The following is a 14,318-nucleotide window of genomic DNA, read 5'->3' on the forward strand; positions in this document are numbered from 1 at the left end:
TCTTTCCTCGGTCTCTCCGTCTAGGTCAAACGCCTCTTACTGTGCGATGTGCCTCTCTCTTTACACTCCTCACACTTGCAATGTAACCTTTATTTACGTGATTTTCCTTTATACGATTAACATCTGTCTCTCCCACTAGACTGTCAGCCCTCTGGAGACAAGGGACTGGGTCTTTGTTTACCTTTGAACTCCCAGAATACAGCACAGTACCAAGCACATAATAAATATGTGGTGAATGGAAGAATTTGCCCCTCAGTAGGAAATGAGACATTTTAGCTTACTTATGTTAGTCAGTAACACTTCCCAGCCTACCCAATCCCCGCCAGCCACATTTAAAATTTTTTACTTCTTCTATAGCTACCCTTGTTGCTTTCCATGATATACATAAACGTCTATTTCCCAGAACGTCAGCTCTGGTTAGTATCTCTTGACTTCACATGACATGGAAATGAGAGGAGGCCTTCTCTCCCTGCTTGCTGCCTACTCTCTGGCCCCTGTGCCTCTGGTCTCTGCATTGCCAAGCTTTAAATCATGTACGCTCTGTTCCGTGACTATAATTATATCCGTGCTTTGACAGTCAGCCGATTCTAAACAAATTTAAATCAATAACCAGCACTTTAAATATTATGATTATGTAACAATTCTTCTTCACAGATACAGAGAGGGAGATGGAACGGGCTGCCACTCGGTGAAGGGGCAGCACGTGATTTCTAAAAGTTTCATGTTTGGAATATGCCTCTCACCATAACTAGGATTATGTACTTCTTTACCACAGTATTTGCTAAAGATGAAAGCATTTTTCCTCTTGGAGACATTCTTTTCAGAGCCCTCTGATTTCCTGGTTGGATTTGTACCATTTGCTCTCCAGGGCTGTGGCATAGTTGTCATTCTGTGATCTTTTTTCACATTGCGCCCCTGGGTTTGGTGTCAAGTTTTTTTAGTTTCTTGGCTACTGCCATCCTCTTTCTTAGATACCTTTTTTGTCTTGCTGGAGATATATCCTTGGGTATATCTCTCAGGATAGATCTAGGGATGAGAAATCTCCTGTGTCTATGCATGTCTGAATATGTCTTTCCTTTGCCCTGGCACAGGAACAGGACTGACAAGTGGACTGGACAGTACTTTCCAGGCCAGCTCATTTGCAAGCATCTTCTGTTTGTTCTTTTGTAGGTCGTTTGATTTTTTTACTCTGGAGGCTTTTAGGATTTCTCTGTATTTTTGGAATTCTGAAATTCTTTCAGGACATAACATTTCACCTAGAAAGTTTGAAGCTTCTAAAGCTATTCCCGTTCAACACTTGGTAGTGACTTTCAATTTTGAGAGTTGAGTCTTTTTTTAGTCCAGAGAAACTTCTTTCTATGATCGCTTTATTTTCTCTCCTGCATTTCTTCTGTCTTTCTCCTCTAAGGACTCTCACTAGAAATCGAAGACCAATTTCACATGAGTATTAACTGGTTTGTTTCCTCTTGCCTTTCTGCCCTACGTTTGAAGATTTCCTGGGCTTCATTGTCTGTAGTACTGATTTGGCGGTCAGCTGTGTTCCTTTTATCATTCTGACCGTCTGAAGTTTTTGGAATTATGACTCTGCATTTCCAAGAAATCTTTCTTTCTGGTGCTGCCGTTCACCGTCAGCTCATGGACTGGTCCGGCTGTTCGCTTGTGCAGAAGTTCGGGAAGCGGAAGTCAACATCGTTTTCGAGGAGCCTGACCTGGGAGGACCACAGCGGGGGTGGGGCAGTGGGACCCTTTCAATGTCTGAGCAGCGTCTGCGTGGAAAAGGCAGGGCCCGGAGAGACCACGGCTCAGATCCTCCTCCATCACTGCCGGGCAGGATGATCTTAGCTCCTGAAGCCTCAGCTTCCCCACCTCTAAACGGGAAAAACACTTCTGCCCCGGCAGGCTTGCGGTGAGGATGAAAGAGTGATGTGGGCGGAGCTCCAGGGGGCCGCTGGATTTGCACGTTGATTGTGAATGAGCCTTCATCAGTTCATCCAGCACACGGCCCTATACTCTTCCCACAGCCTTTCACCAGAGTGGAGAACTGCCTTTTGTTACTCTTCGCCCCAGAGCTGTCTGGCTTTTTGACTATATATGTATGTATGTATTTTAGTCTTTTCTGCGCAGCTTCTCATGCATATTCAAATCCAAGCAGTTAGGGTTCTGGGAACGGTCCAAATGTTTGTTGCACAGTGTAATTGATCTTAATATAGCCGCATCACCAAAGGCTGCGATGCTCTCGCCGCCTCCTCACTCCCCCGCACCCTGTCTGGGCCAAAGATCAGCCCACCGGAAACGCCCCGCCCTCTGCCTAATGGAGACTCATTGGCAGGGCTGGGGAAGTCTCCCGCCCCTGGGTTTTCGTTTTTCTTCGAACCTAGTATCTGGTTCTTTGTTCACCATCTTTTCTATGGGTGACCGGGAGTCAAAAAGGGACTACTGGGGAGGTCGTGCGTGTGCCTAAGCTCTGGGCAGTAACAGCTCCTTCCACAGAGCCCGGCTGCTCAGATCGCAGGCCCTGGGCTGCGTGGCTGCAGTTCCTGGGGATACAGACAGGAGGCGCTGCGGGTAACGCGGCAGAAAGGAAGCAAGCTTGAGGCCACCCAGGCCTGGGCCCAAATTCCTCCCCTTCCCCTCCCAGCGTGAGGATTGGGCAAGTCATTCACTTCCTCCTGCCTTTCAGGGCCTGGGAGGTGATGTTGCGTGAGGGAAGTGATGGATGATATCGGTTGAGGTCGCATCCTGGCTGACCCCGTTCCTAGATGTGTCACCTGAGGAGAAGGTCCCCACCTACAGAATGGCGGTGTGGCAGCGCTGCTGCAAATAAAAAGTAAAGAACTTGCGGGCTTCTGCCCACGTGCCGCAGTCACGGCTGGTGCGGAGTCCTAGGCACAATCAGACAAGAAGACAGGCAGCCTTGCTTACATCGAGGAGCTTTGGGGACAGAGAAGTATTTCCAAGCCTTTAAAAAAATTGTAGATCCATATTTATGATTTGCAATAGCGACTGAAAAGGCATGTCAGATCACTGGGAGCTGGTTTGGGGGAGGAACTTGGTACACGTTACAAAAAGCAAGTTCTCCTCATTTGGTTCTGAGCTTTTGACATGAAGACGTGTGATGACTGTACTGATTGCCTGTGACCGGTGACATAGAAGGCACAATCTGTCAGCGCCGTGATCTATTCTAAACACGCTAACGAGCCAAGAAGAGCAAAATACAGTTTAATAAAAATAATAGAAGCTGGTCGCCTGCAGGCAGCTGAGAGCCATCACTTCCGAATGCGTGCACGTGTGTCTTTCTGCACCTCTTGAGCTGTCTGTCAAGCACCTGTCTGCCCTGGAGTCTCTCTCCAGCACAGGGAGGAAGGCTGTGGTGGGTCCCTCAGCACAAGAAAGCAGGGGTCCTGGGAGAAAACTATCTGAGATTTTTTTTTTCATCGTGACCTTGATATATCCTTATTATATGAAATTAAAATAATTCATAAAAGTGTAAATCCTACCACGTGGAGACAGCTCGTCGTTGTTCACATTTTGAGAACCCCCCTTCCAGACCCCTCTTTATGCACACACAGTTTCACACACAGGGGAGCACCTGTAAGCCGAGAAGGGAGTGGGGGCCGCCGCCGAGCTGCTCTCTCTCCCAGCAAGGGGATGGAGGGAGGCGCACTACTCAGCTCCGGCTTCCGTAACGAAACGTCATAGACTGAGTGGCTAAAACAACAGAAATTAATTTTCTCGCAGCTTTAGAGGCTGGAAGTCTTCGTGGCCCGTGGACAGCTGTCTTCTCACTGTGTGCTCACATGGTCTTTTCTAGGTGTGTGCAAATGGGAGTGCGGAAGAGAGCGAGAGAGGGGGCAGTCTCGTGCCTCTTCTTAAAAGGGCACTAACCCCATCACAGGAGTCCCTACCTCATGACCTCGTCTCACCCTAATTACCCCCAGAAAGCTCCATCTCCAAATACCGACACGCTGGGGGTTAGGGCCTCAACATGTGAACTTGGGGGGATGCAAACATTCAGTCCGCAGCAGGAGGAAATCCTTAGGGGCACAACTGGGCGCCTACCGTGTGCCCAGCACGATGCTAGCTACTTCACTTCCCTGGCTTATTTGTCCTCATCCACGCTGAAAGGCGTGGATTCCTGTCCTCGTCTTAGACACAAAGAAACTAAGATTTGTGGCAGAGTTGGGATTTAAATCAAGATACCCCTTTTGCTACTAGGTGAAGGGTTTACAAAAAAGAACATTTAAAAATGGCCCAAAGGGAGAAAAACTGCCCTGTTGGAGACGATGGGGGGCCACTCTCATGCCCTCTCCTGCCCTCCCGCCCACGCGGGCTCTGCTGGGGAGGATGGCCCGCAGGAGGCTGCTTTGCACGTGCAAAGAGGCCTGATTTGCCCCGGAGGCCCCCTGCACTGGCCCTCCGCATCACAGAACGGCGTCCTCAGAACACAGGCTTGTTACATCAAGCCTCAAATTGGGCAGAATAAGTCTTTAAAGACAGTTTTCTCTAGCGATTACACTGGCTGTTGAGCAAACCTTATTAGTAATTAGTTTGCCAAAGATAGCAGCCCCTCAGAGAGCAGGAGAGATGGTAAACACTGCAGCCAGCCCTTCCAACTCTTCCCCGCAAAAATAAACACCAAACCCCAGGATCTCGCTGGACCGTTTGAAGCCCTGGAGCCTAAGGCTCAAGGCTCTGCCACTCACCAGGTACGCCATCCTCTGTGAGACTTGTTTGCCTCATCCACTAAGTCACAGTCTCACCTACATCACCACACTTCATATCCAGTCATGCGATATTGAGCCCTCGCCAACTAGCTGGGGTTGGGAGGGTCTATTGGGGTGCTTCACTGATGTGGGGGCTTTTGAGATGAACCACGAGGGCCCTGCCTGGGTACCGGGAGTCTGAGGGAGCACCTATGAGACAGGGCTGCTTCAGCAGGGACCATGTCACGCAGGACCTGGGATCTCGTTCTACGATGGACTTTATCCTGAAGGCCACAGGGAAGCGGCCGGCGAGTCCAAAGCAGGAACATGACAAGATCCGATTATTGATTAAAGAAAAACTTTCCAGAGAGGGCGACAATGGTCTGGAAGGTGGCAGAGATGGAGGAAGGGAGACCAGTTAGGAGGCCAGGCAAGCCGGAGGATAGGCAAGCCGTAGACCCCACTGACCTTGCCCATGACGTTCAGCAGAATGGGGGATAATGGAGAGTTGTTTGGAATGTTGTTTCTATGTGATTTTAGATAATCTGAGATCTCTGTCTGTCACTGTCCACAACTCTTCTGTTGAATGGTGACCGAGGATGGTAATTGGAGCCCCAGCAATGGGTGGCCTTCCCAGAGAGAGTGGAAGACTGAGCAGAGGGGACTCCTGGGGGACACCTGCGTTTAGGGGCTGGCTGGAGAGAGCACCTGTCAGGGACACCGGAAGGAGCAGTCAGAGCTGTGTGAGCACGGCCGGGAGAGCACTAGGTCACGGGAGGTGTCAAGTGCAGAAGAGACGCCAGAAAATATTTTTTAAAAACAGATTTTTCTGATTACAAAAGTAATTTGCATTTAATAAAAATACAGAAACGCGTAAGGGAGAGAGTAGGACCAACTAGGCAACTGCTGTTTACATGATTTTCTTGTGTACATTTTACATACGTAAACACATAATACACATACAATATATCCATATGTATAAAATACATTTGTAACTGAGAACATATAGACATTATTTTGAATTCTGTATTTTCTGTATAATTCTTCAGAAACATAAAGCACCATTGTTTATGTCGGAGTGTGCCGTGTTTCTCATAAATACCGCAGTTGTCTGAGTAATTGACAGGGCTGTCCCCACCTGGGGCCGAGAGACCGGTCTCTGCAGATACCTGGATCACGTACTATGACTGGGGCTGGCAGTCGGGTGGATGGAGGGCGTGGGCCCCTGGCCGAGCCCCTTCCCTCTCCCCTGAGAAAGGGTGCCTGTCTTCACACCCCCACCAATCTTGAGCATTAAAGAACGTCGCTAATGCTAAAGGCAAAAATGGCATCTCTTTTTATTGTCTAAAAGCTCTTTAAATGCCACACCCACCAAGCCACTGAAAGCTGCCTCCCTGCCTGTAAGCCCTTAACCAGCTTCCTGTTATTAAGCAATCTGGTGGCCGAGACCTGAGAAAGGGTGCCTGTCTTCACACCTCCACCAATCTTGAGCATTAAAGAACGTCGCTAATGCTAAAGGCAAAAATGGCATCTCTTTTTATTGTCTAAAAGCTCTTTAAATGCCACACCCACCAAGCCACTGAAAGCTGCCTCCCTGCCTGTAAGCCCTTAACCAGCTTCCTGTTATTAAGCAATCTGGTGGCCGGGCTTCCAGCAGCCGCTCACGGCTGGCCCGTGGGCACCCAGCCTGGCGGAGGGACGGCAGCAGCCATGCCACCTCGGATGTCTTCCTGCAGGGCTGCAGCGGTGATGCTCTCAGGCAGGAAGTTATCCCAGCAGAGTTCCCGCCCAGTCCCAGGGAGCCCACGGCTGAGACTCAGGGCTGTGCCGCCCCCTTCTCCCTGGTTTGACGAGGCGGCTGACGTGCTGCGGTTTGTACCAGGAATCATCGCTTGTCTCTTGTTCAGCCCCGAGAGCACAGACCTAGGATAGAACGAGCCCCCACACCACAGCCTGCTGGAGCTTGAGGACTCGGAGCTGGAGGCCCAGAGCGGAGAAGGAGCTTTGCCAAAGCCACACGGCAGGGTGCCGGCCCGGATCTCTGCCTTCTATCTAGCTCCTGTATTGCTCTGTGTTTTTTTCTGGAATGTTCTAGTGTTCATTATTAGATTTTATTCTCAAAAGAGTCCCGTGAAGCAGGCAGAGCTGAGAGAATGGGTATGAAATCACACTGGCGATGACGATGATGACGAACAGAACGTCAGTGAGCAGAGCCAGCACTGCCTGGGGCTTACTCCGTGCCAGGGTCTCTGCTGAGGGCTCATGTACACTATCGCATTTAGTTCCCATAACGACCCTAAAGACATAGGTCCTGAACCAGCTCCTGTTTGCCAGGGAGGGGACAGGTTCAGAAGCTCCCACAGCGCTGGCTGCCACCACCATACGTCCGGGTCTGCCCCTCCTGCTCGGACGGCCATCACTGTCCTCTGAGAGACTCTGGGCCCCGCTCTAACCCGTTGCTCTCTCCGCCGTCCCAGCGGCATTTCGTGCTGTCCTCCCTGGTGGTGGCACGAACGTGTTTGCCTTTCTGTCTCCTCATTTAGGCCAGAAACGTCCCAAGGGCACCGTGCGCGTCTGTTTTCATTCCTTATGACCAGCCCGTGTGGGCGTTTAATCGACAACGGTTGCAGAGATGACTTGGTGGAGGGAGGGGGTCTGGGGGGTGATTTTCTCTCTCTTTCTCTCTCTCTCTTCCCCCCACACCCCCCGCCGCCCCTCTCTCTCTCTCACCTTTCTAGATGTACATAAAAAAAGAATTTGAGAAGCCTGCTCCCACCCTCTACTCGCAGAGCTTCGGGGAGTGGGGAGGTAGGGCTGTCCCCACTCGGAGGCAGCAGGGGAGGCGGAGACAGAGTTGAGGGGAGGGCCGATGAGCAGGGCGGCTGAGGACTGAGACCAGCAGTGCCCTCCTGGGAGTCCTCGGAAGTCCTGCCTTGGGATGAAGGCTTGAGTCATCTTAGTGGGGTGTTGAGGGAAAGGCACGAGGAGGCGGGCGGCCAGGCTACGGTCACCAGGCCCACTGGCCGGGCTCCAGCAGTGTCCTGTGTGCACCACGGCTCCCTCGGGACCACTCAGAGCTGCTTTTCCTGACACCCACCGCAGACCCGCCCAAGGCCCTTTCTCCACTCGGGGCGCTTCGACCCTCCCCACTTTGCTCCAGTCTGGTAGGTAGGTCTCGGTCGAGTCCTGGTCGGACCCTGGGGACCAGAGAGGCTTTCCTGCTCCCAGCTCTCCTTCTCGGTCCCCTGCTCTCCTTCTCGGTCCCCTGCTCTGGCCCCATGGCTCCAGCTGCGCTCCCAGAGCTGACATGCCCTCCCTGCCGGCCTCCTCCCTCCTGCATCCAGGGCTCTCCATCTGCCATGGCTGCTCTTCCTCCTCTTTCCAGGCATTTCCCCAGTTGGGCCCCATGCAAGTTTATTGGGTGCCACTCCAGGCTACCTCTTGAGAAAGCCTTCTCTGACTGCTGGTCATCTCCCGAAGCGGGCTCAGGTGCCCTCTGCCATTCACCCCTGGCCTCCCTGCTTACCTGTCCCTGGCCTTTGACAGCATGGGACCGGCCTATGAGCTCCTTGAGGCTGGGAGCCACACGTTATTTGTCTCTGGCCATAGCCTCCTACAGAGTCTACAGAGTAGAAGTTTAGCAGGTGTTTGCTGACTGACTGAATGACGGAAAGGAGAAGTAGTGGATTCTACCAGGTCGAAACCCACAAGCCCCCTTTTTGCAGGACGGACGTTTCTTTACCTGTGCAGATTCTCTGCCATCGTCAGTCACGGTGGGTTTGAAGGTCATGGAAACAGGCAGTGGCGCTGCACAGACGCCATCTGTCACGAACGCTTAAGATCCTTCTGCATCTCACCTATTGTGGCCCCTGTTGCCACCAAACCAAGATGATGCCATTGCTGTGACTTGTCTCCACCTTGGAGTGTGCAAAGAGCACACTGGACTTTCAGACCCACTGTGAAATCAGAGGCAATGACAGCAGCTGATCACTGGGCCCAGGGGCCTGGGGATGTCTCACGTTAGGAACGTGTCCTTGGCTTGATTTGCAGATAAGACTGCAAAGTGGAGTTAGAAACTTTCTGACTCCAGGGGAACGAAGTTACAAAATCACCAAGCAGATGGCCTCCCCTATCCTTTCTCACTTCCCCGCTAGAATCCCATTTCTCCGCGTCACCTTGCCGTGATACAGAATTTATAGACATCTTCCTTCCTGCGAAGGAAAATTGGGTCTGAGAGCAAACTGTGTCCTTAATACATTTCTCTCTTCCGAGGGTCTGTGGAGCCCTCAGCCCACGTCAGTCTCTGGGGCCAGACGGCCCCTTTCTCCAGGCAGGAGGGAGCGTTTCGGTTCTACACGGGAGGTGGAGAATTTGCTTGCTCCCCTCCCCCAGGGGCACTGGGTGGGCTGTGAAGTCGTGAGTTTCAGAGTGGATTTGAATTTCAGTTCTGCCATGGACTTGAAGTGATACTTTGCTGAGTTATTAGATTTCGCTGTGTCCAATGTTTGCTCCTCATAAAATGGAATGACGACCTTTTCTGAGTGGTTCGAGGGTTGACACCCCAAGGCATCCGGAGCACAGGGGCTGCCCCATAGGTGGCATGTGACAAGCTGTGCTTCTCCTCCCCTCGTATGCCCTCTGGGTACGGCACCTGGGGTGGGGGAGGCAGTGGGGAGGCTGTGGCTCCCAGCAGGGCTGGGGCCAGGGCCACGGGACTGCTGAGGAAGGGGACTTAGCTGCATAAACCACAGCTGATTTTCAAACAATATTTTCAAACCAGATATGCAGTCAGAACAGAAGATACCTGATAGTTATGTCGGGGGAGAGAAAGACATATAACCCAAAATATGCTGTTTTCCTTTCAAATAAGGAGTGGAACACAATAAATAAAACAAACTCATTCCGTAGAACTAAATGAATTCAAGTTGTATTAAATACTAAGTGTAAAAAATTATAAAAGTATTAAGAAAAACATTGTTTAACATCAATATATCCTTGAGGTAAAAAAAAAGACTTAAAATATGATGCCAAAGATAGAAATTACCAAAGATAAAGTTGATAGATTTGATCATAAAAAGAGAACAATTCTATTTCCCAAATCGGCCATAAATATGACCAAAGACAGTTGACAGCCTTGGAAAATACATTTTTAACATATATGGCTAGAAAAAGTTTCAGCAACCATCATATATAAGTAGCTGTTATAAATCAACAGAAAAGAGAAATACTCCAGTAAAAAAATTACAAAAGAGCATGAAACGATATCACAAAAAAAGAAATATGATTGGCCAATATTTGAGTAACTGATCAACTGTGTATTAATCGAATAAATGCTAAATGAAGTATTATCTTGCTGTGAGCTGAAGTACATATAAATTGGCATTCTCATATACTACTCTTGGGTATATAAATGGGTATAATTTTTATGGAGACATCTTGGTGATGTCCTTCAAAATCTTAACTTTTGCGTACCTTTTGACCCAGTAATTCCATGTTCATTAATACACGTAGAAACTTAGCTATAAGGACATTCATAACAGTATTATTCACCCAGGCAAAAAAGTAGACAAGATTGAGTATTGGCTTAATGCTATCACGAATATTATGTGATAATTAAAATAATATAGTAGAGCGATAATGTGTGGAAGATATACGTGTGCATACGTACATATTGTTCATGTGTATATGAAAAATATAGGCAAGTTATGTGTATTCATTATAAATCCTGATTCATTTTTTGAATACATTTATGCATAGGAAGAAATACTGTATATATGTTGACAGCAGTCATCTCAAGGGAATCATTTTTATTTTCTACTGTCTGGTTCTCAGAATTTTCTGTTTTTCTCTGCAATGAATATTTATTACTTTGCTACAAGACAAAATTTTTATTTTAAGGAATTTTTACTTAAAACAAGAATGCTCCACTTGACTAGTGCTGATTGATTATATTGCCTCGAGATCATCTCTGAAACGTAGGTTCATAAAGGTAACAGAGCAAAGTGAACACCAGTGTATGGATGGAAACACCGCCTACGGAAGGTTCTCGAGCAGAGCGTCAGTAAGAAAATATGCACCCCGGAAAAAATGAAACAGAAACGTATTTTACAATAAGGGGCCAGACGGTCTTCTAAGGATCATCCAGATGTGAAATCTTACCTGCTTTGTGCTCTCCCGCCAGTCGTGGTTTTGTTGGCTGTGGTCAATGTCCAGACGGGCAATTGTGAAGTGCGAGGGTCCGGGGGCCACAGGCAGGCTCGGTCTGTCGGTGGGAGCTGACGGGAGGGACGCAGTGGTGGTCAGGAGAGAAACCAGCACCGAGAAGACGGGTGGTGGTCCCAGGAGGGAAGCCAGGAGTCCCAGTAAGGGCTCGGGCTTCCTTTACTACATCCTGCTGCGTCCTTGGGGAGGGGGTGGCTTGGCTGCCTTTCTGTAGCCCCGTTGCTCATGTGTCTCCCCTCAGAGGGGCATAGCTTCAGCCCCATGGCAGAAATGAAGGGAAGTCGAATGCGAGAGCAGATCTTTGGCTTCTGGAGATGAAGCGGGTTGGGGAGGTGGTCGCTGGGAGTAGTTGTGATGGAGATCTATTTTCCTGTCCTGCCCTGGGCACACGATTCGATTTCTAGGCTCTGAGCCACAGCCCAGAGTTGCCTGGGATCCAAGAGAAGGGGCACCTTTTCTTAGGGGATAAAGCTCAACATGAGAGTGATGCCTTGGGCACAGCAGACATTTCAAATACAGTCTTTGTCCCGCCCATGGGATATGGGTTCACCCCAGCCTCTGCTGAAGGGGCCTCAGCTTTGGTCCATACATCCAGACCCCCTTCCCAGCCACAGCCGAGGCAGCTCTGCGTAGGTACCAGCCATCTGTGACGCGGTTGCTGGAAAGCCTGCCGGACACACCACCGCCAGCCGCCAGGAAGGGCTGGTGAAAGGAACCGAGGGGAGACGAGCCACGAGCCAGGGCCAGGGTACGAGACAGCAGTGCGGGGACCGAGAAGGGCAGGCCTGTGCCACCAGGAGGACAAGTCACCGAGGAGCCGGGGTGGCCCAGCTAGGGGGTCAAGGACTGGCGACCCCTTTCACCTCTGGAGGTGCGACCTGGGCAGGGATACAGCCCCACGGCCAGGTCAATGCTCCGTTGCCACCATCTTGAAATTCGTAATAATTTTTGAACACGGGTCCTCATATTTTCATTTTGCGCTGGGCCCTGCAATGGCGAATTAGGGATACAGCCTAATTATTATTAAGGTAAAATTTTTATAACATGAAATGCACCATTTCAACCATTTTAAAGTATACCATTTGGTGGTGTTTCGTACAATCACAAAGTTATGCCAGAACATTTTCTGCTAATTCCAGGACATTTTCATCATCTCAAAGAGAAACCCCACTCCATTCAGCGTTCATTCCCTATTTCTCCCTCCACTCAGCCCCTGATAAAGACTAAGCTGTTTTCTGTCTTTATGGATTTGCCTATTCTGGACATTTCATATAAATGGGATCATATAATATGCATTTTTTTGCGTGTCTGGCTTTTTTCTCTCATGTTTTCAGGGTTCGTTCACACCGTAGCTTGTGCCAGGGCTTCATTCCTTTTTACGGTTGAATAAGATTCCATGTTGCGGGTGGACCACGCTTGGTTAATCCATGCGGATGCTGATGTACATTTGGGCTGTTTTTACCTTTGGCTCTTACGAATAATAATACCGCAAACGTTTGTGCACGACTTTTTGTTGGACACATGTTTTCACTTCTCTTAAGTACTTACCTAGGAGCTGCGCTGTGCTTAGCTTTTTGAGAAAGGCACTAAACTATTTCCCGCAGCGGCTGCGCCATTTGCATTCCCACCAGCAACGCACGAGGGTTCCGCTTTCCCCACATCCTTGTCAACACTTATTTTCTGTTGTTTTGATTATAACCATCCTAGTGGGTGTGAAGTGATAGCTCATCGTGGCTTTGATTTGCATTTCCCGGATGACTAACGATGTTGAGCATCTTTTCATGTGCTTATTGGCCATTTATGTGTCTTCTTGGGAGACGCATCTGTCAGATCCTTCACCCGTGCGCTACGGTAATTGGCTACCTACCTTCCATGGTGGAGCTGCACCTCTCAGTTTTGGATCTGCCTAAGGGTCCATCTCCCTTGTTTCCCCATTCAGATCCTCACGACCGTTGGCTCCTGACCCCAGCCAGCATGAGCAAGTCTTCTTTTACCCGAAAGAGAACACAGATATTAAACTTTTTACCATTTCCTCCCCCTTCTTTCTAATCCTTTCCCAAGGTGCTAGTTTCGACTGGAGGCTTTTTGTTTATGTATCGATCATCGACACCTTTCAGACACTGGTCTTCGGACAACACCGTCTTGGCTCGCTTGCTGTTTGGGACTATTTTAAAATGTATTCATTAAACCTTAGACGATTAGCATAATTCTGAGACTTCCTCCCCATTTGGGAGGAAAGAAAGCCATTTGCTTCACTCAGCCATGAATTCATTAAGAAACTCATCAGCGAGGGGCCGTTCAGGGAGCCTGTCCTTTTTGTGCCAAAGTCACTAGACACTGAGCACCTACGCCCTCTCTTCCTGAGCCTGCCACAATGAATTTTAGACTTTTGAAGATTTCTAGCTTTTCCAAAAAAGGAATACAACATTCAGATTGTGGTCCAGATAACATCTTGTTTCTGGCAAACATGGAGAACTTGTGATTTCTTCTGAAAAATATCACAGGAAAGGTTTCCGGCACGATCACGACTGTCTGTAAAGCACCTGCCGTTTCCGAAATGAATCTTTTGTGAACTGGAATAGACCGCAGCAGCTTCAGGAGCGCCCTTGACCCTGACCGGGGGTGTGTGTGTGCACAGAGCAGCCTTAGAACAAAGGGATGAAGCACCGAAGGTGGAATTTCTGGAAGCAGGGGGTTTGGAAGGGTGGGGGCAGAGGCGCCTCTGAAATCACCTCGCATGGGCTGGTTCCTGTCTCACAGCTGCGTGGGACAAGCCCTTGGAATAGATTTCCAGCTGGCCCTGTTCTAGATTGAAGTCAATTTAAATGGAGTTCAAATATCAAAAAGGAGATGCCTGAAGAATTACATGCCTCCTTCCGGCCCTCCAGGATTAGAAGTTAGAATGGGAGGGAAATGTTAAGAACAGGTTGGATGTTCAGGGACCCCCACTCCTTGCAGGGTCTCCCGTTCCTTCCTCCACGGCCTGAGTCCTTCCGACTTGATGGGCACTGGCATACTTTGTCCTGTGTAACCCTCGTGACTGTGTGGCATCCCATCTTCTGGATGAAGAAATTGAGGCTCGGAGATTAAAGCACTCAGCCAAGGTCACTTAGCTAATTCATGACAGAACCAGGGTTCTAACCCAAGCTTTTTGGACTCAGAGTCCGTTTGCTTTCTGTTACGCCAAGCCACGGGCAGCGTTAGGCAGCAGCCTAGCCAAGCACAATGGAAAGTGTTTTCAAAAGGAACTTGGGACAGTCTGGCTGCTATTCGCTCACCATTCATCGCTTGGTATTTTCACAAGGAGACGAAATGCACAGGTTCACGACCGCTCTGAGAATAATGGGTTTTTCAGAGGCCTGGCAGTGTTCCTTTGGGTAGATTTCATAGGTC

Source organism: Pteropus alecto, unplaced genomic scaffold (genome assembly GCF_000325575.1).
Source record: "Pteropus alecto unplaced genomic scaffold, ASM32557v1 scaffold61, whole genome shotgun sequence".
NCBI classification, from domain to species: Eukaryota; Metazoa; Chordata; class Mammalia; order Chiroptera; family Pteropodidae; genus Pteropus; species Pteropus alecto.